Consider the following 12,996-nt stretch of genomic DNA (forward strand, 5'->3'; position numbering starts at 1 on the left):
CCAGACTCTATTTGGCTCATTTGTTCACCGCTCCTGGTGGCGCTGCATCTTCCAAAAGGTATGGCCCATTGCTGGTAACTTGTTCTGGCTTCCTGGTAACTTGAGTGCCATTTTTAGATTGGTGCGCCCAGCACACAGCTCCTTCCCATAACCCTCCTCTCCCCAGTGCTCCTCGTCCACTTCTTTCCCCCAGTGCTGTGGATTGCCCAGTGCACTAGCCACATGACTGGAACAGCCTGACTTCAGAGGCTTCCCCAGGGCAGCTTGACTGGGAAACCAGCTCACCGCCACGACAAAGGGCGCCTCCGTGGTGCACCTCCATCACCCATTTGCCTGTTCTCTCTTGGCGCCCTAGCCAGGCCCCCAAAAGCTGTCCGGAGACAACTCCAGAAAGGAATATTTTGGCAGAGTCACCACAAGGGAAGACACAGGAGGGGAACAAGTAACTCACAACAATGACAGCACGCCTTGTGGGGGGATCTAGATGGGAGCATAGAGAGAACCAGCAACAATGCCGCAGTTACCGGAATGCTTAACACCCAGAAGGGAGAAAAAAGGCACGTTTTTGAACACAGCACAATACAACACATCCAGATTCGACTTACCTTATCAGTCGCAGAAGGTCGATGGATGCAGGCTATGTGCTACCACGACAGACACTATATAAATGTCATATAGCCACTGTATACATTTCAGCTTTATTTTTTAGTATAGCCACTGAATTTAGCTGCATCTCCGAGTATAGTGTGATGAATCCCTCAATGTCGTCACTTCTCACCGGGAAAGGGATCTTCCCATGGGGCCAGGGAGGTGAGGCCGCTACCTGATAGTCCCCCTGGGGGTGCTACTCAGTGGGAGGATCCCATGGGTGGGGACCCCCTCTGTGGGAGGAGTGAAGACTGTCGAGGGAGAATGCGGTATACACACCATCATGCTGTTAGACATGAGGTATCCAGCTCTATATGTAGCACTCAGATAGCCCCATGCTCTCTATCTTCTCTTGCTTCCACTAATTTCCTTATACATAGTAATTGTGTTTATCAGGCAAATAACACTATGATGAGGAAGAGTGAAAGTACTGTCAGGAGTAAGAACAGGGCGATGCAGAGCCCTACGTGGATCCGATACAAGAATGCTAGCTATTGGAAGTTAGAAAGCAGTCAGCTAATAAACACGCACAAGCTTCCCCTATGGGGCCTGTCCTGCCCCAGAGCAGCTTCCCACCGGTGAGCCGAATGCCGAGGAGAGGTCCCTTGGCAGACCCGGCTGCCTGGAACAGAGAGGGGGAGAACCGCAAGGTGGGGAATCAACATGACTTACATGGTTGTGGGATCCGGGGTCCGGAGGCAGAAGCAAAGTTTCCCAAGTGGTCCAGGCAAGACCCAACGCGCGGAGAGAAACCAGCGTGATACAGCTGCCGAACACTGAACCAAGACTGCGAGAGCCCAGGGGAAGCTGTCTGGTGTTGCAGAGAAACAGAACCCTCGCAGACCAAGTACAAAGGTATGTGGAGGGGGACCGGGCAAGCACACAGATACCCCAGAGGCTGTGCTTGAGAGGAAGTGCACAGCCATCTTCCTTGTCTCAGTGGGACCAAAGAGAGACAAAAAAAGAGACTGAAAGTGAGGTTTGGCAGGTTAGTGAACCGGTCCTAGTTAAGACACATTACAAAATTGAAAAAGGGGTCTGTGACCCACAGAACAAGATGAGAAGTCCGGGGAAAGAGAACCTTTGGCATAAAGCATGAGAAGTCCAGGGGAAGAGAACCTTTGGCATAAAGCACAAGAAGTCCAGATGAAGAAAACATTTGGCATACGTTATGAGAAGACCAGGAGCAAAGAACCTTTGGCACAAGTTGCGAGAAGTCCAAAGGGAGAGACTCCTTAGCAAAAGTCACGGAAAGCCCAAGGGGGAAAGAAAGACCCCTTAGGCACAAATCACAAGAAGACCAGATGACGGGAATCATATCCTTTGGCAGAAGACAGAACTGTGATAAAGATAAAGAGACTATTGATAAAGAGAAGCTGAAGAACGCTTGTGGAAGGGAGACGCTCCGAAGAAGGAAGTCATCCTGTTCTAAGCAGGGTGTAGTTTAGTTATAAGTTTTCTGTTAAAGTGTAAGGGACGGAAATAGGTTTAGGACACAGGACAGTGGACTTTATACTTTTGACGGGCATTATGACATTATCCTTAGTTTTGGTTGAGGCAGGGAAAACCCTCTTAGTCATAGGGACAGGCAGGGTTCTTGCTCATTTTCAGTGCAATATAAGTCTATACCAACAAGCATGACACCTTTAAGTCCTGAGTCTACTTCTGCACCCTTACTATAGCCACTGTATAAAAAAAGTATCTGATTTTTAGTATAGCCACTGTGTTGAACATAGCTTCATTGAATTTAGCTGCACTTTAAATCTGCCACTGTGTTATTTCTAGTTGTCTTTGAATATAGCCCCTGCACTGAAGCTATCTGTAATTTGAGGGGAGCATCTGCTTTATTTCTAGCGGTGCTTGAACCACAGCACTGTGTTGAACCTAATTGCCACTGGGCTGCATTGGACCTAGCTGCATTCTGAGTGCAGTCACTGTTTAATTCTATCCGTACTTTAACTTCTCCAGTCCTACCTCGCTAGCAGTGCTTCGGAGTTCACTACTGTGTTACATCTAGTTGCATTCTCAGAATACCCATTGCATTGAACATCGCTGTACCCATACACTTGATTACAGCAGTGCCTCAAGCGTTGCCTCCTTCCCTAATCTAGCCTCCGAGGAGTACACTGATAGTGGGGCACCCCCTCCCCCCATTAGCCTTTCTAACCACCAGAGCAGAAGCAACATGCTATCCCCCATGAAAACCATCTCCCAGATCAGAGAGGCACTTTGGCGCACCAAAAATATGGCCAACTGCTCTGCGGACCCCTCCCCCCTGCAACCTCCACACATCCAGCCCTTGGGGAAGAACTGCCCACTCAGACACCACCCTCTGGCCCCTCAAAAACCTTAGCCCTAACCTTCCCATACTGCACTCTAACACCCTTGCGACCACCCTCCCCGACCCCTTCACTCTTCAGCCTTTGCATCCCTTAGCGCCACTCATGCTTCCCTTACCAACATACCTTCATTGGCTGCCCCGCTGACCTTCACACACACGCCACAGGTACCAAAGGACCCCCTCAAACACAGAATTTGAAACACTGGGACCCTCTCATCTCTGCGCACCCCTCCCTATCTCTTCCTTAGTTCGCTGTGTGCACCCCTCACCTACACCATTACGACTTCTGCCACCTCTCCCAACCCAGTGAAATCGATCTTCAACACTTCCTTCAACTTCTTCAGCACAAACACCCTTCAGCCCTCTCGACAATCCCCTGGAAACCAGCAACCCAGCTTCATGTAAGACCTTACACCCTTCTTCTTTCCAAACCCCTTTCATCAACAACCCCCTCCTGATGCCACACCTGCTTCCCCTCTTACACTCTCCCTTTACCCCCTCCCCCACTCCAATCCTCCTCCCTTGGAATTGTACATCACACGCCCTCCTTTCTGACCTTCAAAGAATACTCAGAGCCTCCCCATCCTGACATCAGAGACAGCTCACCCTCCCCTAAATACCTCTCTCCTTCTACTTACACCCTCTCTCCCATTCCCTGCACTCCCTACCCTCTCCCTTATTCACACTGCATCGCCCATTGGGGGCCCCACCAGGGGATCCCTTCCCTGCCCTCCACCACCACCACCACAAAGGCACTGCGTAGCCCGCCTTTCCGGGGGCAAACAACACCTGCCCCCGCTCCTTACTCTCATGCATCCTCATTAACACTAGATCTGTCACCAAAAAGCAACACAACATATACAACCTAATTTCCTCGGAAAGTCCAGACATCTCTTTCATCACAGAAACCTGTATCTCTGATGACTTCCGACCCATCGCACACAAGGCATTCCCCCCAGGCTGCACACTCATCGCCCATAACAGAAATTGCAGAGCAGGCGGGATCGTCATTCTCCATAAATCACACCTCTCCTTCTCACACTCTAAGCAACAAACCTGCAATGTAGAATGTGAATCCCTCCTTGTGAAATTTCTCATCAACCCATCTCTTACCCACAGCTTTTTACTCATCTACAGATCTCCCGGGAACTACCTCCTCCTCGACCCCAGTGCTGCATCCAATGCAGTAAAGAACCTGGGATGCACCATGGACACTGATCTGACACTCTCTCACCACATTAACTCTTTGCCCAAATCTTGCTATCTACACCTCTGCATTCTCAGACGTATCTTGTCTTACCTCTCGTAACCTCACAGAGTAACCGCGATCATAGCCATCATCCTCTTCAGCCTTGACTATACCAATTCCTGTTACCTGGGTGCCCCGCATATCAACGGAGAAAACTCCAACAGGTCCAAAACACTGCAGCTAGGTTCTTCCTGAACCTTTTTTCCAGAGAGCACATTACACCCACCCACCGTGTCCTCCACTGGCTCCCTGTTAGACGACGGGCCGCTTTCAAAGTCATGTGCATCACCCACCGTGCACTCCACAAGACAGGCCCAGAATACCTCCAACAGAAAGTACCCCATTACCAACACAACCAAAACCTTCCATCAGGCACCAAACCCATGCCTCACATTGGGTTATTCAAGCACCTCTCAGATAGGCCGGGGCAGCAATGAAACTGCAAATACAATGTACAGAGATCAGAGAAAATAAACTCCAGCAGACAACAGGACAGAATGCGCGCCAATTCTACAAAACCAGGAAACAAGCCAGAGAACACGGGTACATATTAAACTCCATGCTCATGAAAAATAAATGATGGCAAGGCCAACCACACATCTGCCATAAAAATAGAGCTATCCCCAATGACAAAAATTCAGTCTAGCTGGACACATATTGAACCTCAAGCATGCGCATACTATCGAGACGATCCTACAGCAGCCATCCACATGCCAGCTCGATATGGGTAGCTAGTAGAGACTTGGCCACCCATACCCTCCTTCGTATTGACCATAATTCATGTGGTGTCCCGAAGGGAACAGCGGGCCTAGGTGCACGAATGCCCTCTCCGCCCCGAACAGAGACACAAACACAGCATGTATGGTCTTCGATCCCGCTCGTGCGCTGCCCTGTGTGCGGACACGATGCTGTATTTATTGACATGGCGCAATGACGTACACCGTCTTCGCACTTTAAAGGAGACCACACCACAATGCACACACGTATTCTACAATCATCTGGCACATTTCTCATACCATGGACTTTAGTGCCCCAAGGGCATTCACCTACAGCATTTTGATTTAGCAACATTTGTAAATGGAAACCTTTTCATGAATCTGCATATACTCTGCAATATAAGTTATAAATGTTATCAGTAAGGGGGCGTGGCTTGTGTAAGGGTAGCCCAACTTACAGCGGTACCCCTTAATTATACAGGTACCCCTAATCACGCTCACACCAGAGTAAAGTACACCCCTCTAGGGAAGTAAGGCCAAGAGTTTATTTTACAAGGATAACAAATGTATTCTTTACAGAAATGAGGCTGGGGGCAAAGAACTCTGCTCCCTGAACAGCTTCTGTCCCTTCTTCTGTTCCTTGCTCCGCCAGACTGATGCTAGGCCGGAGGGTTTATACTCTTAGCTTGGCACTGGATATGGACATGGCTCCATCCAAAACCGTCCTTCTTCCCTACAAGGGGTGCTGCAAAGTGTTCCTTTCTTCATCATCTGCGATTTCTGTCAGCCATGCTACTTAACATATTGTCACCTTGCATAGACACACACTGCAGCCCTGCAGACTTTTATAAACCTTCAGGCCTAGCACCAGGAAAAACTAAACATTTCTATAACTAATTTTCATTCCTACTCCACTCATTGTACTCATATTTTTATGTGATCTTATAATTTCGTTTAAACCTTGTTTTCCATAATTCTGCATTGAGCATGTTAAAATCCCAATTTAGCATACATGGGTTTTTGACAGACAGCAGACAACTGGTGAGCCAATTTGTGTGCTCTGCCAGAGCTTAGCCTCAGTGATGCAACACCGCCTGAGCGCTGCGATCCATTTTTAGCGCAGACCACATTCCTTTTGTCAGAGAGCCTGCTTCCGTCGTGCATTGAGAAAAATTAAATAGGATTTAACATTTACCAATTTATTCAGCTAATAGTTATTTGCACCTTATATTTAAATAACTGCCTTATTTTAGTACCCACCCATATCTGTGTGTGGTGATTATTTTTGCATGAAAAAAATTTCTCAGTGCTCCTCCTTCCCCCTGGTCTCTTGTAGTGCCTAGAAACAGTCAAAAGAAGTCTTGCCTAATTCGAAAGCACTTGGGAATGAAGTAATGAGCCAGGTTCTTCCCAATACTTTGCAGCAATGCAGTAGGGACACTTTTTTCGGAACTCCTACAGATCCTGTGTGATCCTGGCCTGCAGCAGTGGCCTCAGTGTAAGCGTATCCCCTACAAACATATCACTAGCTGGGTGAACACCATTGGCATAATTGAGGAGAGGTAGAATGTTGACAGTGTGCCGGTTGCAGTAATATGGAAGTTTTTAAGAAGTGACTAGACCTGCCGCAGCAACAAGATGGCGGTTGCGAGGCTGTAGCCGAGGGTCGCAAAGAACAAAGCAGTCAAGGCCACGGTGGAAAGCGCAACACACCTACCGCGTCCCGGACCACGACTAAACCCATGGAGTGGCCCGGTGTACATGCGGGACGAGACAGCAGCCGTGGCACGTACCGCCACACAGAGCTGTGAAGAGAGGAGAAGCCCAGAAGTCGAGGGGGAACTAAACTGGCAGGGGCGATCAGTAAGGCTGCTGGAGGAGACACAGGTTGGACGGCGAGTCAGAGGCAGGAAGGTACATCTAAGGCACAAGTCGCCCATCACAGGGCAGAGAGAGTGAGAATTGGTATCTGTCATGATCCCTGCCCCTAACCCTCATAGGCAAGTCACTGGAGCCAGGCTACGATTCCCCATTATGGCCTTAAAGGTCTTGCCATCTCATCAAAGACTCTCCTGGAGTCAGTCCTGGCGCCTTTGGCTCCAGGATCATACTCAATGTGAGGATGACATGAGACATGGACTTGTTAATGAGCTTTTGTGCAACATTGAAGGGCCCACATAGCTCAGTTCCAAGAACTGTGCTATGCGGTCTAGTGTTTTCGGTGTGGTCAGGCCTTGGAATACCTGGGGCTATATAAGCCACGCCCAGGCAGAGGAACACGCTTTGCGTTACTCTGCGGTTAGCAGCGTGACGCTCACAGTGTTCAGCTCGGTCTCCTGGTTCCTTGCCTGCCTTCCTGGAGCCGCGTACCTGAAAGAACAAGAACATCTTTAGTACGACACTTACCTGTGAGTAGTATCCTGTTCGCAATCCATCGGTCACCCACAGCATCTCGGCACCGCATCCATCTCTGGAACACCACAACCTGGGAAGAAGAGAGCGAAAACAGCATTAGTAAGCGTTTCCATATTTTAATTTAGAAACAGCAAGAACCATCAGACGCTTACCTGAATTCGAGCCGCTCTTGGTCAGCATCCGTTCCGGAACCTCCCAACGACCTACAAAAGAGAAGAAACACAGGTTAGCAAATGAAAAGACAAGAAGGCTCCCCGTACTGTGCATTCACTCACCGCCTAGTGCTCTCTCGGTCAGCATCCATTCTGGGACATTAAAGCGGCCTACAAGAAAGAGGGGAGACACAGGTCAGCACAAGAACGAATAGCGCTGCGCATCGCGCATTCACTTAGTGCCTCGTGCTCAACCCCAATCAGCACGACAACACCAATAACCTCTTCCTATACCTAGAGTAAGAAACAGAGACATTATTAAGGGACAAGAGAAAGAAAGAAGGACAGATTATCAAGATTGTAAAAAAACAGCAAACCTACCTTAACGAACTGGAGTCACAGCAGGTCTGGACTCGAACAGGGTCCGCACCAGTGAAGCAACTAGGTCGTGACGCGCCCACACCAGTTACGCGCCCCTGCACTGAGAAGCAGGACGGAGAGCACATCATACAAAAAAGCAAGGTGAGGAGAAGGCTTAAGGGGAAGGTTTGGTTCTCAAGGGAGGCGGGAGCCAAGCAACAAGAGACAGTTAACGTTTAAATCCGATATTCCTGTATTAAAGGCCCAATCCTCGGCTGAACAAATTCCAAGGGAGGGGTTTGAGAGTGCAAGTGGTTCAACCAGGGCTGAGTGGCGTCCCCGTGGATATCAGGTGAGCGTTACAATATCACGCTGCGATAGCCCCAATGAACAGTTTCAGTGTGGCAGCCCCGGGCCCTTCCCCGACCGCCACACTCACCATTGGATTTCGGAAACCAGGAGGAGCGCAGCGGCGAGTGGCCCCAGCCCACACAAACAAGTGAGGGAACCCGCACCCGTGGAACAAACCGCTGAAGCGCACCATTCTAAGTAGTGAAACTGACATCAATGCAGACACGGCCAGGAGCAAGGGTGAAATGCGAGATACGCTTGAGGGCGATATGAGCATACTACAACAATACAATTAACGGTGGACTAATTCTGAATAAGCAGCAGAGCCACATAAGGCAATTCATCCCAGGGAGTAGGACGAGCAGCAAGTAAATACTGGCTATTGCAGTAAACGGGGACCAGGGAGGCACAAGGACTTGGCAGTGTGTGAGGACACAAGCACATAAGGCTGATACACGCAACCAGTATACAACAGCCTGGGGCAGAGCCAAAACAGTGGCATAAATACCAAGCTCAGAGCCAACAACTAGCCTCCATCAGAGAACGGAAACTCCAAAGAGGCCCCCAGTACTGACACACGTCCAGGAAAACACATGGTCAGGGGGAAACCTGCGTGCTGGGGCCAACCTACTGGTGGTAAAATACGACAGACAACATTGTGTGTAGGACACACGGGAGCACCATAATTACCTTCCGGAGTGGCATAATGCCACTAGTATTGCGGCAAGATAAGAGGTGCCACCAATAGCGAAACACATCAGAAGATCCTTGATGGCAGTTTTAGCCACCCACTAACACAGCACACAGCCCTCAGATGACACTAGCTGGTGCCAATTGGAAGAACTACAGGCAAGTGTGCAATTGACACAGAGCAAAACTATTGATTTCTGAATAACCACCCATGCCCACCAAAGCGCAAAAAAACAAGTCCGCCAGGTGCTCCCCCACGGCCCATAATAGCTAGGATACTTAATTACAAAGATAGACAGAAGATCCTTGAACACTTTCGCAAAAGCGGTACAATACAACAAGCATCGGCAAGTATCACTGCATATCCAGACTATACCTTACAGGTGCACAAACAAAGGATGCAAATCACAGCTGTCAAGAGGATGCTTCAAGGCGCAAACCTTAAGTACATGCTGCTATGTCCAGCGAGGCTGAAAGTGTTGAACAAGGGTAGGGCTTCTTTGACATCCCTGAGGACGCATGCACATGGATGGACACAGAAAAGTTGCCAACTGAAGACGTCCAACAGCAGTCAGGTAAAGGAGATACATGCTGAGAGGCCGGCTGCGATCCGCGGATGAGCGACCAGACAAGACTGGCAGATCACAAGGGACGCAGACCTTTGTACACAACACTGGCATGAATATTTAGGCACCACAGGAGCCGGCAGTGCGCACTCCACCCAAGGGCACGCTGCAGAGAAGTGTCCTTCCACTAAGTTTGGATTTGTTTTTGGATACCAACCGTTGAGTATCCGCCTGCCGCACCCCAGTCACTGGGACAGGTATCTGGGCAGGGGTAAGAAGCATGGATGCCTGAGCGCAATGAGGTGAGCTGGGCAATTGATGGGGATGGGGAGGGTACGGAAATTGGGGTAGTTGGTGGGGAGGTAGCCTATAGATCCACAAAGGGAATGTACACTATGCGCATCAGACTGTTGAAATATGTGAGACTGCTTATACGGGATGGTGGACCTTAGAATAGCCACATGGAACGTCAGGGGGCTCAATAGTTAAATTAAACGTAATAGAATAATGTCATATTTGAGACGCCAGAAAATTTATATTCCACTCCTCCAAGAGACACACCTCACAGAAGAAAGACAAATTGCCTTGGCTAGAAAGTGGAGTGGCACAACTCTAGAGTCACCATACTGCTCAGCATTTTCAAGAGGGGTGTTGACATGGGTGGTGCTGTCTTCTGTACCGTTTAAAGTCATTAGGACCCTAGAGGATGACGATGGTAGGATGTTGATCGTCCAAGTGCTTGTAGAATAAAGAGCTCTGTATCATTAATACATATGCACCGAATCACGATACTGCTGCCTATTTCCATTCGTTATACCGACAAATAGGCACATATAGGGATGGTACAGTAGTATTGGGGGGTGTTTTTAACTGCATGCTGAATTCAGACCTAGATAGATCAGATGAATAATCCATACATCCAGGTCTGCCAGCTAAAGCCTTGAATACGTTATTGCGAGCATTCAAATTGTCCGATGTATGGAACCGTAGAAATAGTCCCAGAGAATCCCTGCGTGTCAAGAGTTTTACCTGATAATGGAAAGTTCCCGTCCATAATGCATTATTTAATTGCACCTGAATCTACCATAAATATAAATAGCTTGTTTCATATCTCTGCCTCCACCAAGGGCTTCTCTTGCGGGTGTGTGGTTGTCAATAGGATTGGACATGCAAGTGCTCTCTGTGGGCTGTCCTAATGAGAATATGTATTTGCCCCAGGGAATGAAAAAGGGCCTGTTCCCCCTGCCATCCTGTTAAACTGTGTTACCTCACCCTGCTGTAGTTGTTGCCCACGTTGCCCCGGCCTGTCAGCCCCATTAGGGAACAATTTTTGACCCCCTCACCCAAATTGCTGTTGTCCCATTCCTTGAGACCCTTGGAATCCCTGCCCTGGAGGTTATGGCCCATAATTAAATCCCATCCCAGGCCTGTTCCTACACTCCCTTGTGAAATGCCCCCATCTAAATGCCCCAAAATAAAATAAATAAAAATCAAAAATCAATATCTCCCGCATACCAGCACTGTGATGTTCCCAATCCTCCTCCCCGGGGCCTATCCCTCCAAAGCCTTGTGCTCTTGTTCCTCGAAATCCTCCTCTTCCCCCTGGTCCTCCTTCATAATGCCACTGTGGCTTGGGGTACTGTCCCTCTCCACCCCATTGTCCCTGTCCTCCTTCGCCCCATAATGCCGCAATTGTGCCATTCACAATTTGTTGAGTGTCTCCTGTCCTTTCCCCCTGAGCCGGTTTTCGTCACTTGTGCTTGGACGACAACCTTATTTAGTTTCTTTTCCATTCGTTTTTGCCTTGTCTGTTTGCCACTTCTGGGCTGTCTCCCTGTCCAGCTAAAAAGATAGACATTTTGTCTAGCATGTTTCTGTTATGGGAGCCCTGCTCTGGCCAGCAGCAGGACATCCCCCTTCCTATGTTTCTACTATCTATTGTTTATTTATTCTATCACAGTACAGTGGCCGAACCCTATGCATGTGTTTTATTGGGGTTTCTTCTGCCATAATGTTGCGCACATCCATAATGCTTCACTTAGACCCTACTGCTATGATGCGTACGCTGCTACTTGTTACACAAAAATACAGATCAACCCACTTTTCCCCCACCCCCCTTATTCTTCTCCACTTTGATCCACATCTCGGATCCATGGCAGTTGCAGAAAGGCACCAGGCAGGGGTGCCTGTGGTCCCCCATGCTGTTTATACTGGCCTTTGAGCCGTTGGCAGTGTATCTTCGGAAGGAATACAAGGACGCAGGTATAGTTGAATGGGGCAGAAGTGATTTGAACGCACTATACACTGATGACATGCTATTATACCTGCTACACTCAGAAACAAACATACAGTACATCTTGGATGTGTTCGAGCATTATGCAGACTTATCTGGCATTACGATTAACGCACAGAAATCATGTTTGTTACCTCTACTGGCGTACAGGTGAAAATCTCCTAGCGCATTACCTGTGCTACCGATCAAAGGGGAGCTGGACACGTTCAGATACCTAGGGGTGGATTTTTCCATGACCCCAAGGCAGAGAACATTTACACAACACCCTGAAAGCAGTGGAGAAAGTAGAAAAGTCTATGGCATTCTGGGTTAGATTGCCACTCTTGCTGATGGGGAGAGGTGCGCTGTTTAAAATGGTGGTGCTCCCGAGGCTTCTCCGTTACTTTAGCAATGTCCCGTATGACATCCCCAAAGGCTTTTTTAATACGTTGGACACCATATGTCGTGCTTTCTTGTGGCACAACTAGAGATGCCGGGTGGAACTAACGAAATTGCAGAGACGGTACGAGCAGGGAGGAATAAGGGTGCCCACCTTTGAAGCGTATTTCATACCGAGCCAGCTACAATTTGTCAAAAACTGGCTTTCAGATGAGCAGACCCAGGACACCTCGATTGCTGCAGCCATCATGTACCCCATTTTATTTGAAGGAGGTGATATGGACAGGAGCACCGCGTGCCCCGAAACCCCTGCTGCTGCTGACGCTGGGTAAAATTATTTGGCACAGAGCCTGTCTCTTGTTCGTAAAACAGGCACCGTACTCCCCCAAGGTCCCATTAGTGACACTGAAGGCAGAGGAGGCACAACTCAAGTTGAACGTGAGGAAGTACTGGGAACCTATGTAGGTAGCGACAGTGGGGGACCTACTACGGGAAGGTAGACCGATGGACTTCAGCATACTCACCTCCGAAATAGGCATTCACGCAGGACAAAACATAACACACGCTGCACCCCTCACTAGATTAAAGCAAACGTGGCCTGAGACAGATGGATCGTGGCAGGAGGATGATATAATTGAAACACTACGATATTTCAGAGGGTGGACACACAGTGTCTAGAATATATGAGTTACTAATGTCACAGAAGGGGGATATGCTGATACAAACCAGGCGCAAGTGGGAGGCAGACCTATAAGAGCAACTATCAGATGCAGCCTGGGGTAGAATACTGGCCTATCACAAAAAGGTGTCTAGAAATGCAAAGCTCCAATTAATACA

This window comes from Ambystoma mexicanum, chromosome 2p (assembly GCF_040938575.1).
Source record: "Ambystoma mexicanum isolate Mex_15411 chromosome 2p, UKY_AmexF1_1, whole genome shotgun sequence".
In the NCBI taxonomy this organism is placed as follows: Eukaryota; Metazoa; Chordata; class Amphibia; order Caudata; family Ambystomatidae; genus Ambystoma; species Ambystoma mexicanum.